The sequence below is a fragment of the Cibotium barometz genome, chromosome 13, assembly GCF_041138505.1.
Source record: "Cibotium barometz isolate CiBa-2024 chromosome 13, ASM4113850v1, whole genome shotgun sequence".
Lineage (NCBI taxonomy): Eukaryota > Viridiplantae > Streptophyta > Polypodiopsida > Cyatheales > Cibotiaceae > Cibotium > Cibotium barometz.
In genome coordinates this window covers 55,731,951-55,749,561 of record NC_141058.1, presented here as the reverse complement: position 1 = coordinate 55,749,561, position 17,611 = coordinate 55,731,951, and positions in this window count along the sequence as shown.

Genomic DNA, 17,611 nt, shown 5'->3' with positions numbered 1-17,611 from the left:
GTTTGTTACCCAAGGCATCAGAAATGCTCCTGGAGGACTGAGGAAGTTGTGCCAGAACAGTGCGAATTTGGCCTCTGCAACGGCAATGTAGGCTAAAAATTTGCATTGTTCTGGCACTTCTCCCCTAGCCACACTCAGGATCATTTTTGATGTAAAATGAAATTGAGTACACTAATTGTGAGAAACATTAGTTTACAAGATAAAAACACCTTTAATCATGTGTAAAAATACATTGTTTGTCATCCAATGTATCAGAATTTCTCCTGGAAGATTGGGGAAGCTATGCCAGAATAGTGCGAATTTAGGCTCTGCACGGCGGTGTAGTCTCAAAATTCGCACTATTCTGGCACTGCTCCTCCAGCCACTCAGGATTATTTCTGATGCATAATGAAGTTGAGTACATTGATTATGAAAAATAGTAATTTATAAGATAAAAACACCTTTAATCATGTGTAAAAATACATTATTTATCATCCAATGCATCATAATTGCTCCTGAAGGGCTGGGGAAGCTGTGCCAAAATAGTGTGAATTTGGGCTTTACAGCACCGGCGCAGGCTCAAAATTTGCACTGTTCTAGAACTTCTCCCCAGGGCCCTGAGGGTCATTTCTGATGCATTTACAAAAAAATTGATGGTACAAACTCGAAAAAACAATGATATACTTGATGAAAATAAGTTTGCAAAAACTGTATTGTATTCATAATAAGAAGTGATACATCATCTTTACAAAAGCTTTCTTACAATATTGAGCTTCCTTCTCTTGTTATTGGGCAGAGTGTGCTCAAGGAGTGATTGGGCTATTTCTTAAGGATCCTCTGTGTGCCTATGCTTTTGGTTATACCTATACGAGGAAGAAGCTTACCCCTAAATCCAAAACCAAAAACATCGAAGGCAAGGGATTTTTTAATCAGAACTATACATTTGGTGCTTTGCGCCATAGAGGCTACACATAGCACCTTAGAGAGGGCTTTCAAAAAGAAGAGAGTGAAGGCAGATTTGAGGGGTGTAGTCCCTGTGGGGATAATGGTGATGCTATCCACAGGAAGTCGACCAAGATAGTGTGCCAATGTAGCATCATGTCCATGGACCTTGGCCTGGACTCTGCTGCTGCCGCCGCCTCTCCCAGCAGCAAATGCGTCAATTTCAACCACCCTCTACAATCAAAGGAAAAATCAAAATATTTTCTTATACATAATTACAAATGTTTCTAAGTTGTAAACGGTTGATTATTACCTCTTGCTCAGTGTCTTCTTTTGTCAAAGTGCTGGTGGGGACAAAGAGATCAATCGAGGACTTAGCCTCATCCTTTTTAGGTGCTTTGGTCTCCTCCATCACTCTAGCAGAAAGGGTATCCTTTTCAGCCTCTAGCTTTTCTTGTAAGGTTGTGAATTCCTCCTCTGGAACTAGGGCTTGCTCCGTGGTCTCAACCATAGTTTCCTTGACCAAAGCAACAGTCTTTGCGATAGATTCTCCAAGGGGTAATATGACACTATCTAGGTGAGGACCGAGGTTGGACGTATCAAGGTTCACCTCACATCGTGTGCATATAATGCCCAAGCATTCATCCATTCTCAAGTCAGCTGCCTTTTCAAGGTCATGAAGAAATAAGTATTCTTCACCTTCCACCACAATGGTGCTCAAGAGATTGATCTTAAGCTCTGGCAGCACCTTGCTCTCCTCGTGTGGGGAAGATGGCCCCGCATCTTCTACTACAGCGCGCTATTCAGCTACAGATTGTGCACCCTTTGGAAAGTGCTCTGATGCAAGCTGCTCTTCCACACCAGCACTCGTACCTAGTGCCTTCACTTCCTTGTTATCCCTCAAATACCCTACCAACTGCAATGCTCCTCATCCAAATCCTCATCGCTAATGAGGAACGCAAAAGTGGCGAGCCACGAGAGGAACCTAGTTCCTAAATTGCCCTAGTTCCTAAATTGCCCTTCCCCAACCTCTTCACCTCTCCTGCTTATTGAAGATACAATAAGATCTTACGAGGATGCAGATGTCGATGAAGCGTTCAAGGCGCTGGATGTAGGGTCGGGCATATTGTTGAATGTACTTAAGCAGCTCAACAGGCACCCATCGATCATCGGGGAAATGGGGAAAGGAGATGGAGTGGGGAGCCAAGTATTGCTCCATGTATGCAATCTGCATCTCATAATGTTGGGACGCAAGGGCGAGCAACTTTTCAAAGTCGACTTCACGAGCAAACATGGCAAAGAGCTCGTTCTTGCCCGCCCACGGGGTGCTGGAGAAGAACTCACAGAAGTTGTCAAAGTGGGGAAGACCTATACATTCAAGGCCAACGACCAAGGTTTTCTTCAAATTATTAGTGTAATATAAACATAGATTTAACAACATGCTAATATTGGATTTTTTGTTTCAAAGTTTCTTATGATTCTCCATTCTCTTATGTCTCTATCTACAGATATTTTCCCCTCTAATTATGTTGAGGAACAACCACTCCAAAGCCTCACTGGAGTTTTCTATGCTATGCATACATCCATTAGAGAGGCAATGTTTGTATCCCAAAGCCCAATTGATCTTGTATAGAACAATATCTTTTTCTTGATAACAAACCAGGTTTATTTGGCAAGCTAGAAGAGATCCCCAACCCCCCTCTTAACAATCCTAAATGACCCAAACCTGATGCTTGGACCATCTTATGCTTAAAGTGTAAGACGGTAAGTGATATCAAGACATCACTCAAGTTTTCAAAGGCATCTAGGTGAGTAGGGCTAAATTGGTTTTGTCCTTTACATGTTTTTGTGCACATGTTCAATTCCATGCCAATGAACCAAACAAACACAATATATATTTGTAAGGAGGTACGGTCTGACCTCATTCAAGGATTACTAGGAGAGGGTTGGGAGGTGGGGTCACATCAAGGTGATGTGTACAAGTGCAATGTAGTAGATTCTACAGTTGTCTTTTAGGTTCTTGAAGGTACATACATCTGCACTACCAAAGATGGATGCAAAAGCATGGGACATGGATCCCACTTCAAGCCTCAGAAGAAGAAATAAGCCTCAGAAGAAGAAATTATGCCTATTGAGGTAGCTGTGATGATGCAAAATGGATGGATTTAGCAAGTGGCAGCAAGCAAGCATTGGAGCCTAGCAGACCTACATCAACACTTTAGCATCATGGGCTTTGACAATGTGGAAGAGTCAAGTTTCAAGTTGATGAGAAGAAAGGTATACCTAATTCCACTACATGTCTAGGAATTAACCCTTACACTTTCTGGTTATTGTGCCACTTTCTATATTTTTACAGATTGGGAATCATAAGGAGGGGACAACCATGGTCTCAAAATCATGGCAAATGGGGGACCCTGAATTTTCAAAAGCAAGGTGCATAGCCCTACCAGCACATAGTAGGCATGTGGAAGAGCTTGAAGATTAACTGGGTATATGGAAAAATAGCCTCTGTTCTGATGCACATGAGGGGCAAGAGTTTCAGGATCGAGGTGAAGGCAATGACAAGCTTTCAAGTCAACAAGGAGATGGAAATTAACATGAAGTAATCATCACAAGAAGAGAGGTAAAAAATGAAGACATTATAACAATTTTAGATTAGATGACATGCTTGTAATTTTGTAGCAGGCTATTTTTTAACCAATCTTTATTTAATTGAAATCTTAATATTTTTACAAACTGTGATTTTTTTATCTAGTAGTCTAGTGTGAAAAGGCCAAACTTTAAATTTTAACTATAAATAGCCAAAGGTGCCTTCTTTCTTATTTTCAGGCAATAGAAACACACTTGGACCCTATACAACCAAGTTTTCCTCTTACTTGGTAGCCCACGACCAATGCCTCAAGTCCCTAACTCATAGTCATTGACACTCTTTCTCTATGTGTCTAAGGCTACTAGAAGTGCCCGTGACCTTGACTAAAGTACTCACACATACATCTACCACATGGCCTACATCATCGATGGCTTAGAGGTGGTTTTACTCTATTGGGGTAGGTTACATTGGGTTGTGGGGTTTCTCTCTCTTTCTCTCTTAGAAAAGATGTCCCGACTTCTCTTCCTTAGGAGTCTCCATGAAATTTTCCAATGTCAATCCTTCTTCATTTGGTTTGCTATAGTAGTCTCTAGCCATATGTCCTGGCTTTCCACAATTGTGGCAAGTGAAGGTCCTTCCTCCTCTCCTGCCTCTTCCTCGTCCATTCTCATCTCTTATGTTATGCAGCACAAGCTCTTCCACCTTCTCCCTAGGTCTTCTCACATGTTATTGGTGGAAGAGGCCATGGTGGTAAGAAAAGAGAAGAAGGGAAAAGAAAAACTTGTTTTACATCACAACAGAGGAGTGGAGAGGAGAGAAAGTTCAGGGTTTTCAGTGCAGCAATGGAAAGCTTAAAAGAGGGTTAGAGTTTGAGAATAGACTTCCTGAACCTAGAGTAGACTAAAGAGGGATAGAGTTTTTGCAGCAATGGAGAGGGAGGGAGCTTGAGAGAGAGAGAGAGAGAGAGAGAGAGAGAGAGAGAGAGAGAGAGAGAGAGAGGGAGATTGAGAGGGAGGGAGCTTGAGAAGGAGGGAGAGCTTGAGAGGGATGGAGTTTCTGCAGCAATGGAGAGCTTAGAAAAGGAAGAAAGAGGGAGAGGGAGCTTGAGACTGAGAGAGCTTGAGAGGTATGGAGTTTCTGCAGTAATGGAGAGCTTTGAAGAGGAAGAACGAGGTTCAAAATGAGCTTTCCAAACCTAGAGTATGTTGGGGGGAAGTTTGAGAGGGAAAACACACTTTTGGGGAAAAAAATTAAATTTACAATTTTTAGGGTTTTTAATCTGCGTGATTCTAGGTGGGGGGACCTCTAAGTTTGGGCCCAGGAGGTAGGGGGACAAGAGTAGTAATTAGGCCCCATTAGCAAACCAATGCCTAGGCCCCCTAGGATCAAATAAGTCAAAATGTGCACCCAGCCCTCTTCCTATTGGTCCATTCCTAATCAAAAGTTAATTCAAGAGGCCCTCTTTGGGTCCAAAAAATTCCTAATGTAACTGCTATGCTATCTAATGATTACAAGATGCATTCTAAAATTTTATATCCCAAAATAGAAGGGCATTTTTTGAGGCCACTAAAATAATGACTTTTTGATACTTTTCACATTTTAGTGTATTTCATTTAAAACTTTTCTCCCAAATATATATATATTGAAAAGTTTATTTTTTAATATCATTTTAAAATCCTTATTTCATTTAATGTAAATTTTTAATGTCATTTAATGCCACCCCACTCCTTTCATTCTTATCATCTCTCTTAATCATGCAACTAAAATCTTTATTTTTGAAATATAAAAAATAGTTTTTATTAGAGAGATATATTCTTAATATATATTTCTCTAGAATTATTCCAAATGTTAGAATATTATTATCTAATATAAATCTCTTTTCTAATCTTCTATTAATCTTATTTTTCTGTCATCTTGAACTAGACATGCCTTTAGATGATATTACGAATGGTAGAAAGCGTAAAGTAGACATTCACATTCGTATAGATGAAGATTATGCACTAGCAAAACGTCCATATGTTAGGCAACCATTATTTAATTCAACCGTGTCCACACTAAGAAATGAGGGGAAGAAGAATGTTGATTTTTGGGTGGATGGGAATCTCTTCCCCTATGATCCTTTGACCTTGTACAGTCCACCATTTTGTGATTTGACTAGTTTTGTTCGATATGTAGGTGATGGGAAAAATAGGCTCTTAGGTTATTGTGTTAGTGGTGGTCTTCATAACCAATACTTACACTCAATTAATTCAAGTCTTCAATCAAGTATTGAAGATTTGAAAAAACATTCACATGACCTAGATATGAAAAATAAGGAACAAGAAACACTCATAAATAATCAAAGAGATAAATTGTCTAGGTTTCAAAGAAAAATAAGGAGGTTGAAGCACACACCAATTAGTGCACGTGAGTGTAAATGAAAGCTTTCTAATATTCAAAATCTTTCGGTGTGCAAGGCAACGCAAGGAAACGAAGGGTCATGGCAAAACAAGGTATGTTTCCATGGAATTTTTTATGAGTATTTTTTATGTATGTGTTAATTGAAAGGTTTTTCTTGATAGATTTAATGGTGGTTTCATTATGTCCCAGGAATTTCTTAGCTGATGCATCTGGTGTGGGAGATACTATGCATGTTTTCAAAGCCTGCATGAAGAACAAATAGATAACATCAATCATCCGTGATCCAAATTACAAGAGAGTCCTTGAGGTGGTTTTAAAGAAAATTATGCAAGACATCAAGGGGCTTATTAGTGCAAGGGATGCACAAGATGCATGTGATGAAGGCGGCATCAGTGTCGCAAGGGTTACGAGGAACTTTATGGAGTCATTAAAGGAGCTCTTCGTACCCGGGGGATTTGAGGAAACTTTCTTCCTCCTTTCTATACAAAGTATCATTAGAAAAAAAGGCAAGCAATGCAGATGTTAAATCAATCATTGGTGAGTATAGAAGGAACAATGGTTTTAGATCCTAAGTCCAAGGATAGGCTTGAAGTACAGTACAACACATACAACAACAACCACTTTCTGGACCTAAAGAACCTTCAAATGACATATAATCTGATTCTATAAGGTTTCACATCAAGGTTGGGTTTGAGCATTTAGCGTTTAACTTGCAAATTTACCTTATCAATGACATGAATTACATGTGTTGTTTGGCTTGGTTTATGTGATATGTAGAATCAGAGGGATTCTTATTGCTTATACTGAAGTTGGATGAGGCTCAACTAGTAAAATGGAAAAGATTGGAGCGAATGGGAGTCACATATATGAATGAAGCAACGACATATGCAAAGAACAAGGATAAAATCCCTTCTTTCAGTGTTCAATTTGAGAAGGATAATTGGTGGCTTCTTGGAGCCTTTGAGGTTCCAAGGAGAACACTAAGGTGTTGAATTGGATATGTACCTTGAGATGGGGAGGTAGAAGAAGTTCATAAGCTAGATCTCCTACTTTCTTAGTAACGGCGTACAGCCCATAGTATCTTGGCTCCTTTCGTGTGGATTGGCATCTAGGTGGTGATTTGAAGACCATAAAATGCATGTGTAATTGTGACAATAGTGCAAAATACCTCCATCTGTGTCCATTGTGCATGAAGCAATCAAATCTCAAGCCAAAGAGCGAGGATGAGCTCCAATGGGTAGAGGGGATCTTGTCTTCCGACTTAGATGCAATGCTTAATAGGGACACAAAGGATCCAAATTGGGCACCAATTATTCCTTTCCCAATAAAAAGTATACACTTTTGCACATTGCATGCCATGATGAGGTTTTTTGATAGGTTGCTTAAGCTTCACATTGACTATGCATTCACTATGCAGCCAGTTAGCCCAAGCAATAAAGCAAGTGGAGGAGCTCCTCAACTCTCTGGGAGTGCATGGCAGAAATGTAAAGATTGTGAAAGATCTTAAGAAGTCTGGGACATATCATATTGTTTCTCAATAAGTGTCAATGAGAAGTGCAAAGGCGAGGTGATTCTTGCATCCTATGAACGATCGAGGGAGGAGCCTGCGGATGGGAGCATTGGAAAGATCTTTGCAACAAGTGCAGCATAGATCTCAACAAGGATCCAACTCTACAAAACAAGCGAAAGAAGGTGTGGGCTTACTTTGACAAGTTTGTGATATGACAACTATGTTAGAGAGCATAACAACTCAAGAAGAACAAAGTGTGTTCAAAATAGATGTGACAGAATTCATCAAGCTTTTTAGTGAGAGTTGGGGAGATACCTTCATTACATATTACATGGTAAGATATTCTCATCTTAATTATCGTCGTTCATTACCATTACATTTGCTTATTAAAATTCCATAAACATTTGTCTTCATAATTTTTTACTTGGACATTTTTTCATAGCACATTGTATATGCACATGGACCGTATTTTCTACAAAAATACGGGTCTTTGGATATGTTCATCACCCAAGGCATGGAAAAATCACATTACACAGCCAAAGGAGTGTACTTCAAGAATACTCAACATGGTGGACGGAAGACACGCAGCAATTATCCTGTGGAGATGTTTAATTGGTTCTATCGTCGCAACAATCTTGCAAGAAATGTTACTAGGGAAAAGGCTCGAATGTCAGCAATTGCTAAAGCCACACGGACTCAAAAGGAAGGAGGCAAACATAGAGAAGTGGAATGGAAGTTCAAGAGCAGGACATGTTGCATGGCATGCCACAATGGCAAGACATGGTAGACATTGGGTTAAACATGTCTAATTTGGTGGTTTTGTAATTTTTGGTCAGTTTTAGACTATCTGAACACATTATAAATGACTTTATATAAAGGTGTAATAGTCTCATTCATTCTCATTTCTATATTTTGACTTCACTTTGTACCATGGCTCGCACGAAAAACACTACATGTAATCTTCCACCATCACCTCTCATCGTCCTCCACCGCCACCGCCACCTCCACCTCCCTCTCCCCTCATCCGCCGGACACCACTGACTTGGCTACCACCACTGACCCTGATCGAGAGACAGGGAGTGATGTTGACCATGATGGAGTGCCATGGGCTGATATTCCTATCCCCCCAATACGTTCCACAATTGGGGGAAAGAGCTTGCATCGAGGCATGGGTCTGTTGCCAACATGAGAAGAGGTGGCAGCAGAGCAGCAACAACAGAAGCAGTAGCAACAACAGAAGCAGCAGCAACAAAGCAGCTCCATCATCCTCTTGGCGTAAAAGTGCATGAGATTGGAGTGCTCATGCACGTCCTCCTCGACCACCTGCAAGAAACCCTCCTCCTCGTGCCCCCAGGAGGAAACAACGCAATGGCATGGTAGCTCTAAAGGAGATTTGGAGGTTCCAGAAGAGTGTCGACCTCCTCATCCCGAGAGCTCCTTTTGCATGTCTTGTTAAAGAGATACTATACGATTTAGGGGGCCGAGACAAGAGGATGCAAAGCCTTGCCTTGGCTGCAATCCAGCGGAGGCATTTTCGGTCACCATGTTTGAAGATTCTAACCTGTGTGCAATCCATGCAAAGTGGGTCACAATCATGTGTAAAGATATGAAGCTGGCACGTACCATTATACGTGATAACCTCTGAATATTTTCCCTTATGATGTACATGATTGGACAATGTAAAACTTCACTTAATATATTCTCTTTTTAGTTCTTTTCAAGTTGATTGCATGTGTAGATCAAAAAAATTTAAATGTATTTGATTTGTATATTTCATTTACAAGGGTGATTTGTGTATTTCACTTGTTAAGTATGTATAGTTTGAAGGCTTAAAAAAGTTAAAAAAATCCCCAACTAGAACAGGGTGACTTTTGCCTGTCTGGGCAAAAGTCGCCCTGTTCAGGTTGGGGGTCTTTCTGTCTTTGTAAACCTTCCTCTCAACCATATGTATTAATATTTTTTTAAATATTATTTAGTTGTAAATTTCTTGGTGATAGCAAAACTTGCAATGTATGATAACTAGGTGATATCAGGCCCAGTGTGAAGGCACCACATCTTTTATGACCTTAATATTACTTTGTAATATATCTTTAATTTTAAGTTTCTAATTTATAATAAGGTCTATATAAATGCTTATACATGACAATTGGAGGCTAAAAAATACAAAATTTGCACTGTTCAAGTTGGGGCTATTTTTGTATTTGGTGGCCTCTAATTGTCATGTACAAACATTTATATGTATTCATATTCACATATACAATAAAGCTGAGTATTGGCTAAATTAAATAAAACTATACTCATGTAAGAACTCTCTCTTTCCATGTGTGAGAACTCTCTCATCATATAAAAGAGTATCTTTTATGATCTTAATATTACTTTATAAGGCACTATATATCTTTAATTTTGAGCACCTAATTTATAAAAAATCTTATATGAATGCTTATACATGACAACAACTGAAGGCTAAAAAACACAAAAAGGGCCCCAACCTCAACAGGGTGACTTTTGCCCAGATAGCAAGCCTATCTGGGCAAAAGTCACCCTGTTCAGGTTGGGAAAATTTTTATATTTGGTGGCCTCCAATTGTCATGTACAAGCATTTACAAGTAGTCACATTCACATACACATAGGCCTTGCTATCAATTAGAGCTGCATGTTGGCTAAATCAGATAGAACTACACAACACTCATTGTGATCAGAGAGGACAGGGGGGGACATCATGGGAAGTTGGCCCAAATTAATCATTCTACTGATACCGCAAACTAAACATGCATGTAATCCAGTGTTATCCACAATGGCTTTCACTCTCTCTCTCTCTCTCTCTCTCTCTCTCTCTCTCTCTCTCTCTCTCTCTCTCTCTCTCTCTCTCATATCATGAAAACTTCCATTATTCAAACTTTATGTAGATATTATGTATAAAAAAACCCACTTGTATTAATAAAAAGGATTTACATTGATTGTCGAACACAATATCTACGATAAATTTTCAAGCTAACTCATAATGTTCTTGAGATGCCTAGCTATAGTCTTGCGCCTCTTCTTGCTAAGTGGAAGTATGGCATTGATGACACAATCTGGGTCCTTCTCACCACCTAATACTCTCTGCAAACGTAGTGTGTGCAAGAACTTTAGAAGAGTAATCCCCTTGGAAGGCAACGTACGCTGCAGTCTTGTTGATGAGCACTATCCTGTCAGCGTTTCTTGGAATCGTTGAAGCATAGGACCTTGCTAAGTACTTTGAGGGCTAACATGTAGAAGCTTGCCATGGGACTAAATGCATTGTGCACCACAACAAGGTGTTGAGGTGCAATACCACCCCCCATGTAATGGGCCAATGCAACATCTCTTCCAAAACCCTCGTGTGTGCCACCTTTATGTTGAGCCCAAGCATCTACAGAGACTATATGTTGCACACAAGAAAGAGGATTAGTGAAATTCTAGTAGTATTATTATTAATTATATTTATTAGATTCATACATAATTTATCTTATCGTGTGTTTGAAATCAGAGCTAACCACCTCAGGCTTGCAAATGTTAATGGAGGACTTGTGTTCCTCTAGCGACACTATTGTAGCATCCTAAGACTCTCTAGTCGACGGTATTTGTTCCTAAGCTTTTCTAAACTCCTCCTCAGTCTCACAAGGCTTTGATTAGCCTCTGTAATTTCCAATTTCAGGATCATCACCGTCTCATGCACACCACCCTGCACCAGAACAAGCCCTTGTTGCAAAGCCTCTGACATGTCGATGGGAAATTCATCATTCACAGCTAACAAGGAGAGGCACTCAGCTTGGTTGAGCTTGTAGACCTTTTCTAGGTCATGTGAAAAGAGGAATTTCTCCCCTTCAATCACCACAGAGCTAAGCTTAGTAAGATCAAGCTCTGATATCTCATGTGTAGCCTCCTTTCCCTTGCCCACATCTGGTACATCTAGGGTACCCTCGATATAGGACCCTCCCCCACACCTTTTCTCCACCCTCTGTTGTGGCTGAGGCACTTGTCTCTCCAGAGTATGGCACCAATGCCTTTGATGAGGATGCTTCACCAGATTAAGGTGCCGCAATTTGGAGGAGGAGATCTTTGGCCATAATGGCCCCAACAAGTTGGTTTAGGACCTCAGGTTTAGGATCCTCCTCCTTGCCTTGTACCATGCCTCCAATTGAGACATCCTTCACCTCTACCTCTTCATCACAGTTTTGCTCACCACAAAGGTATATGAAGGTGGAAACCCAAGAGAGGAAATCAAGGCCAATCTTCCCCCTCTGAAGTGAAAGCATCTCCTCCTTGGTGATCTTCTTGTAGTGACCATCAAGGAGCACAATATCTTCGAATTTTTACAACCTCCTGAGGGCATTCGTGTCATTCTTGTTGATATATCGTAGGAGATCGCATGGCACCCAATCACTGTCCTCCTGTGTGGTAGCTTGATAGTCCACGGCCTCATGTACTCCTTGATGTAGTCAAGAGTACCTCTATAGTCCTCTTCAGCCAAGAGGATGGTCATTCCAAAGTCAATCTCATCGCGAGAGAAGATGAAGAAAAGTTCCTCTCTGTCAGGCCACTCGATCCTCTTTAAGAACTCGAGAAACCTCTTGTATGCCATGTTTGGGTCCATGCGGGAAGGGAGTGACGAATGCTAGAAATGGAGAGATGAGTGGTAAAAGAGAGAGGAACTTCAAAACAAAGTGTTAGAAAATGAGAGAGGTCCTATATTTATAGACCTCAAAATTAATCATTGGGCATTTCATACTATAACATAAGTGACCAGTAAATAACCCCAAATTTATATAAAAATATATATTAAATTGACAAGACATGACACAAGTGGTCATTGACAAGGAACCATCATTTTATAATAGGTTTGATACAAAACCATCTTAATTTAAAAAAAAAAGACAAATAGCCCTCGACGACTTGCGACACTAATTCTAAAGTTGAAATTTGCATCCACAGTTACTCCAGTCTTTGCAAACTTTTAAGCTCTTCTCCAAGCATCTTCCAATCTAAACAAGGAAATTCAAGTGTAAAACAACATATTTAAAAAACACAAAGCAACGCAAATTTACAAATATCAAAGCTCACCTTTCGTCGGCTAATCTTGATGCTTGCTTCTTGGACATCTTGAAATCCCAGAATGAGAAAATGCTCCCGAACATCTCCTAAGCTCCATTCATTGCTTGCATTCACCACCTCAATTGAACCATTAGGAAGAGTCACAGATAAATCTATGAGTGTATCCCACCCTCACTTGATTGCAAGGGAACCCACTCCCCATTCTTCTTCATCCATCATTCATAGAAAAATCGAATGGATAAGCTCTGACGAGTCTTCAAGTATCGAAAGGTCACACTTGAAGGCACCACTTTACACAAGTAGATGTCCCCTTCGTGAAACCCCTCCACAATATTCCATCCAATTCCCAAGACATTGTTAATTTGTTCAATTTGTAATTTCTTACAAACATTGTTGGGGTGGGTTGTGGAGAAAGCTTAGAGAACATAAATACAAATAGATGGATTGGGGCAAACCATGCAAGCCCCACAGACTTAGAGGCCTTAGAGAATTTTAAGGAGGAGTGTATGTCAGAAAGGCTACCATATTCTGTAGGCCGAGAAGGGACTTTGTAAGAGTGTGTGTAAAAGAATATATTTTTGTTGAAGAGGGCTCTATGATTCTCACCTGGAAACATAAGCTCACCTATTGTACTATGAAAAGCACTAAACACACCAGTAAGGCTTCTCAAAGGTTGTTCTTCAATATAGCTTGATGGGAAAATGTCTGCAACCCACATACCATAATTAGTAAAACAAAACAAGCAATTTTCAAAAAAAAAATACAACAAAATACTTACAGTTGCAAGGGAGCCTATTCCTCTCCATGGAAGGAGGAAGATACATGTCTACAGCCATGTAGACATGTTGTATTATTACCTTGATTTCTCCATTCTTATCCTTCTTGAAATGAAGAATCCTTCCCTGTCAATGGTGTTCCAAAACATCACGATTATGAACTCAATGTGGACCTGTGGCACTTGGTTGCATATAAACCCAATCTTTCACCCTAAATGGATGCCCAATCCACTCACCTTCATCATCTGTAGTGTTGTAGAGAAGGTATTCAAAAATGGAATCACTTGGTCTCTTACTAGAGGTAGGCATAATGAGATGTATGGGTGAAGAGTGAGGAAAAGAGAGGGCACAACACCTTAAGAAATGATTAAAGAAATAGAAGATTAAAGTTTGGTATGGGTGAGCAAGAGAGAGAAAGATGAGATTAGGGAGAGTACAGTAGCTTTAGAGATGATTATACAATAATAGAAGATTAAAGAAGCTTGTGGAAGAGGATTAAAGAGAGATTAAGAGCTTAGAGAGCTGAAATGAGCTTGAAAAATGGGTTTCCCACCATAGAATATGATTAGATAACCTTTTTTGAGATAAAACCATAAAGCTAGTGGATAGAATGTGCACACCCCCCCCCTTCCCATTGGTGGATATCTTGATTAGCACTAATTTTTTGATTAGTAAAGGGCCCATTTTATAGTCCATTTTCTCCCTAATGCTTTCAACACAAAACTTACCTTGTCACCTTGCATGACAAACAAAAGTAGATAAGTTTTAGCACTTGAAAGATTTTTTTATTAGCTCGCAAAGAATGTAAAAAATTACTTACATTGTTTAGGCAGTCCATAGAATAAGATCATAGCTCTCTGAAGACGTTGTGATCAACAAATATGTTGTTGAACTCATTGTAGCGCTACATAATCTTACCATTTATACTTCACTTTTTTCCCCAAGCTCCAATGGTTAATGTGTCATTGATAAAATAGTACTCTCCAATTTTGCGTTGCACATCATCATTGCATGTCCTCTTTGCTAATATTATCTTTCTAGGAGGGACAAAAAAAATATTCCTTGTGATGCCTTGTTTGCGGAATGTATCTTTTAGTAATTGATGGAGGGCTTGATATCCTTTTGTGCTAATGCCCACCTCATCGCATGCATTCTGAACCTCCTCAATGCTTAGAAGGTTGGTAATATCATCCATTATCTCATTTGCAAGTATCTGACGTATCTTCTTGTGGCGTGGGTCTCGAATGATGGAAAGAATGTCATGCCTCCTCACATAACTACGTAATATTTCTCCAAAATCTTGAGGACCATTATCTTCACATACTTCTTTCAAAACGTTCCTATCACAAACCAATAAATATTACCAAAAAAACCTTAATCTATTGCTTAAAATTGGACTCTTCATGCATTGCTCATGCTTAACCTTCTACAATACCCAAGCAGCCCATTCTCACCCTCTCCAACAAACTGAATAAATGAAGGGAGATCAGTGAAGGGTGGAGGACAATGTGAAGAAGGATCATTAGGATATAAATATCCATCAATCCAAAAATCCATATTAGTCTAGCCCTGTTGTCTTCTTGCATGCTTCTCATGTGCATTCATATGTTCTTTCTTGATTGGTGCATATTCATTCAATATGCGAACATGCAAGTCCACCTTCCGCACTCTTGTTGAATCTGAAATTTCTGCCATTCGAAAAATGGAAGAGACTAATCTGAAGTGACTCAGGGCTATCCTATTGTATTCACAATAGGGCTATTCTATTATGAAGAGGGAGAGAGATAAAGAGAGAGAGAGAGGGAGATAGACTCAGGGCTGTCCTATTGTATTCACAATAGGAGAAGAGAGCTTGGGAAAAAGGGAGAGAGAGAGAGAGAGAGAGAGAGAGAGAGAGAGAGAGAGAGAGAATCTTATTGCAAAGGTTGGTAGGAAACGTGATGATGAATAATAGTAATGATTGAATGTGGGGGGAATTTCAAATATGACTATTAAAGTGGAGTAAATAAGAATGAAAGCGTAGATATCATTGATCTTAGTAGGGGGTTTTAATAGCTAGAAAGAGAATCCTAGTTTAAAAAATAAAGAGATCCCCTAAATTTAGGCCCAAAAGTAGGCGTCATTATGAGTTTTGTCTCCTTAAAATAAAATTAGTTTTAATTTCTTAAAATTATGGATTCTTACAAGACCCTTTTTATGCTCAAATGTCTCCTAATGAACACGCCCGAATCGCGCCATCATAGACCCTGAAAACTATGTATACTTTAATATACGTCACACTACAGTATATACCTTCTTCTCCTAAGAGGGTATCTTAATCGGAGATAGAAAAATAGGGTTGTGAGGAGGGAGGTAGACTACTAGATCAAGTGTCAAGAAAGCTAGCGCTGATACGAATTAGGGTTAGGGTCGCAACAATGCACACACACAAGATAGAGAAGCTTGAGAGCACACAAGCTCACTAGATTAGAATGAACACAAAAGATAATTACACACCCCAAGATGAGTAGATAAGAGGGTGCACATACGCACGGGGAAAAAACCTTCTAGTGAGGGAAAAAATATCCCGACACGGTCCTAAGTGTGTTCACACACATCACTACCATATAATGCTACAGCAAGGCCAAAACGGGGCCTAAATTGAGTCTGGATTGCTCTAGTAACATAATTTTTGTTTACCAAGAGGGCTTCATGAAATATGACATTGCCCTCGCTCTATTGTCCTTGACTAGCAGCTACCCCACAAAGATTTTCTTTGTGAATCAAAGGGTGAAGTACCACTTAATTTTTGTGCCTCTTTCTTGCCTTTTTCAGCTCGTTAGACTAGTACTCTCTGATACCATGAGAAGAATATGGGGGAGAGGGTGAGCACCTTGAGCTCCTTATAAGCTAACTTCTTTAAAACATACACAAAAGTAGACTGCAAGTACACAATAGATATAGATGACTGAATTTTCTTCCTTCTTAATAACTTCTCTACAGCCACAATATGAATATAAGAGTACATACTATAGGTAAAGTACTCTAATACTAAAACATACAAGGTTTATAATATAAACGTGACTATATGAGATGTTGTTATAACTATGCCATAGCTCTAGTAAACCAAAGTGGTTATCACACAGTTTGTAAACCACTAGCAGCATATTAATCATAATCTCACTAATCATGCCAGTGGCATAAGTGTCAAGGTGTCATCCGCATCTGCACTAGTTGAGCTTGATATCTCAACGTATACATACCCTTTCATCTTCTACATTGCCTTTGCATTTGGGATTACTTAGCATCCCTTTTCCCATCTTGCAATGCCCACTCTCCATGCAAGATTTTCACCTCCAATAAATCTTTCCTACCATTATGTTTGTATCCATACTAGATGTGTGTCTTAAGTAACACGCACACGCACACGCACACGCACACGCATGCATATGCGCACGTGCACGTGCACGTGCACGTACACGCACATGCACACACACACACGCGCACATAGAGAACAGACTTGTACTTGGCTTCATATAATTTTGTTATTTCCAAAATCACTGCCAAGAAGTACTTTGGTTGTTTTACATAAGCATCACAAAGCTATCACTAAATTTAACTCTTTAAGTGAAACTATGTAATAAGTTGTACTCAAGCTCACACTCTAAGAAACACTTACATATGCAAACTACTTGAGGGGCCAAGAGTATCTCTTGGAGCATTTCCTTAGCCCATCAATGTTGCAGTATTATATGACCCTATTAAGTTAACAACTTACACGTCATTGACATTTAAAGTATGTCTTATATCATAAAATTAACCATAGTGGATTATAATTTATAAATTTTACACCTTTTGATTATGGTAAAAAATAATAATTGTTATAGTGATCATTTTTTTCTTTAATAAAATTGACATATGTGCACAAGTTTTATATTTTTTAGTAGATACATTGAAAGTGTGTGATGTGCACTTGATCCTGGCATATCAACCTTTTAGAGTTGATTAACATATCCCTTATTAATTTTAAAAGGTACAAAAAAATTTATAATCAAACTATTTTGAAGAAATCTACATGGCAGCATTCCATAAGTGTGGAATCAAGTTTTCAAATCATGCTTACACGATGAGTTTATTACATTTTACATTTATGTTGGCCATGTTGTGGACATAAATCGCTCGTATATTATTTTTTAAAATTAATCATTTTGATATTTTTTAAAAATGTGATCGTTTAAATTCACAAATATTTATCAACACATGATAGCATTTAGGGTTTCATCTTACTACCATTACAAAATATTTTTTCAAGTTTTTGAGGCTTTTTTCACATAAAAATACATATACGCATTCGTCATCACT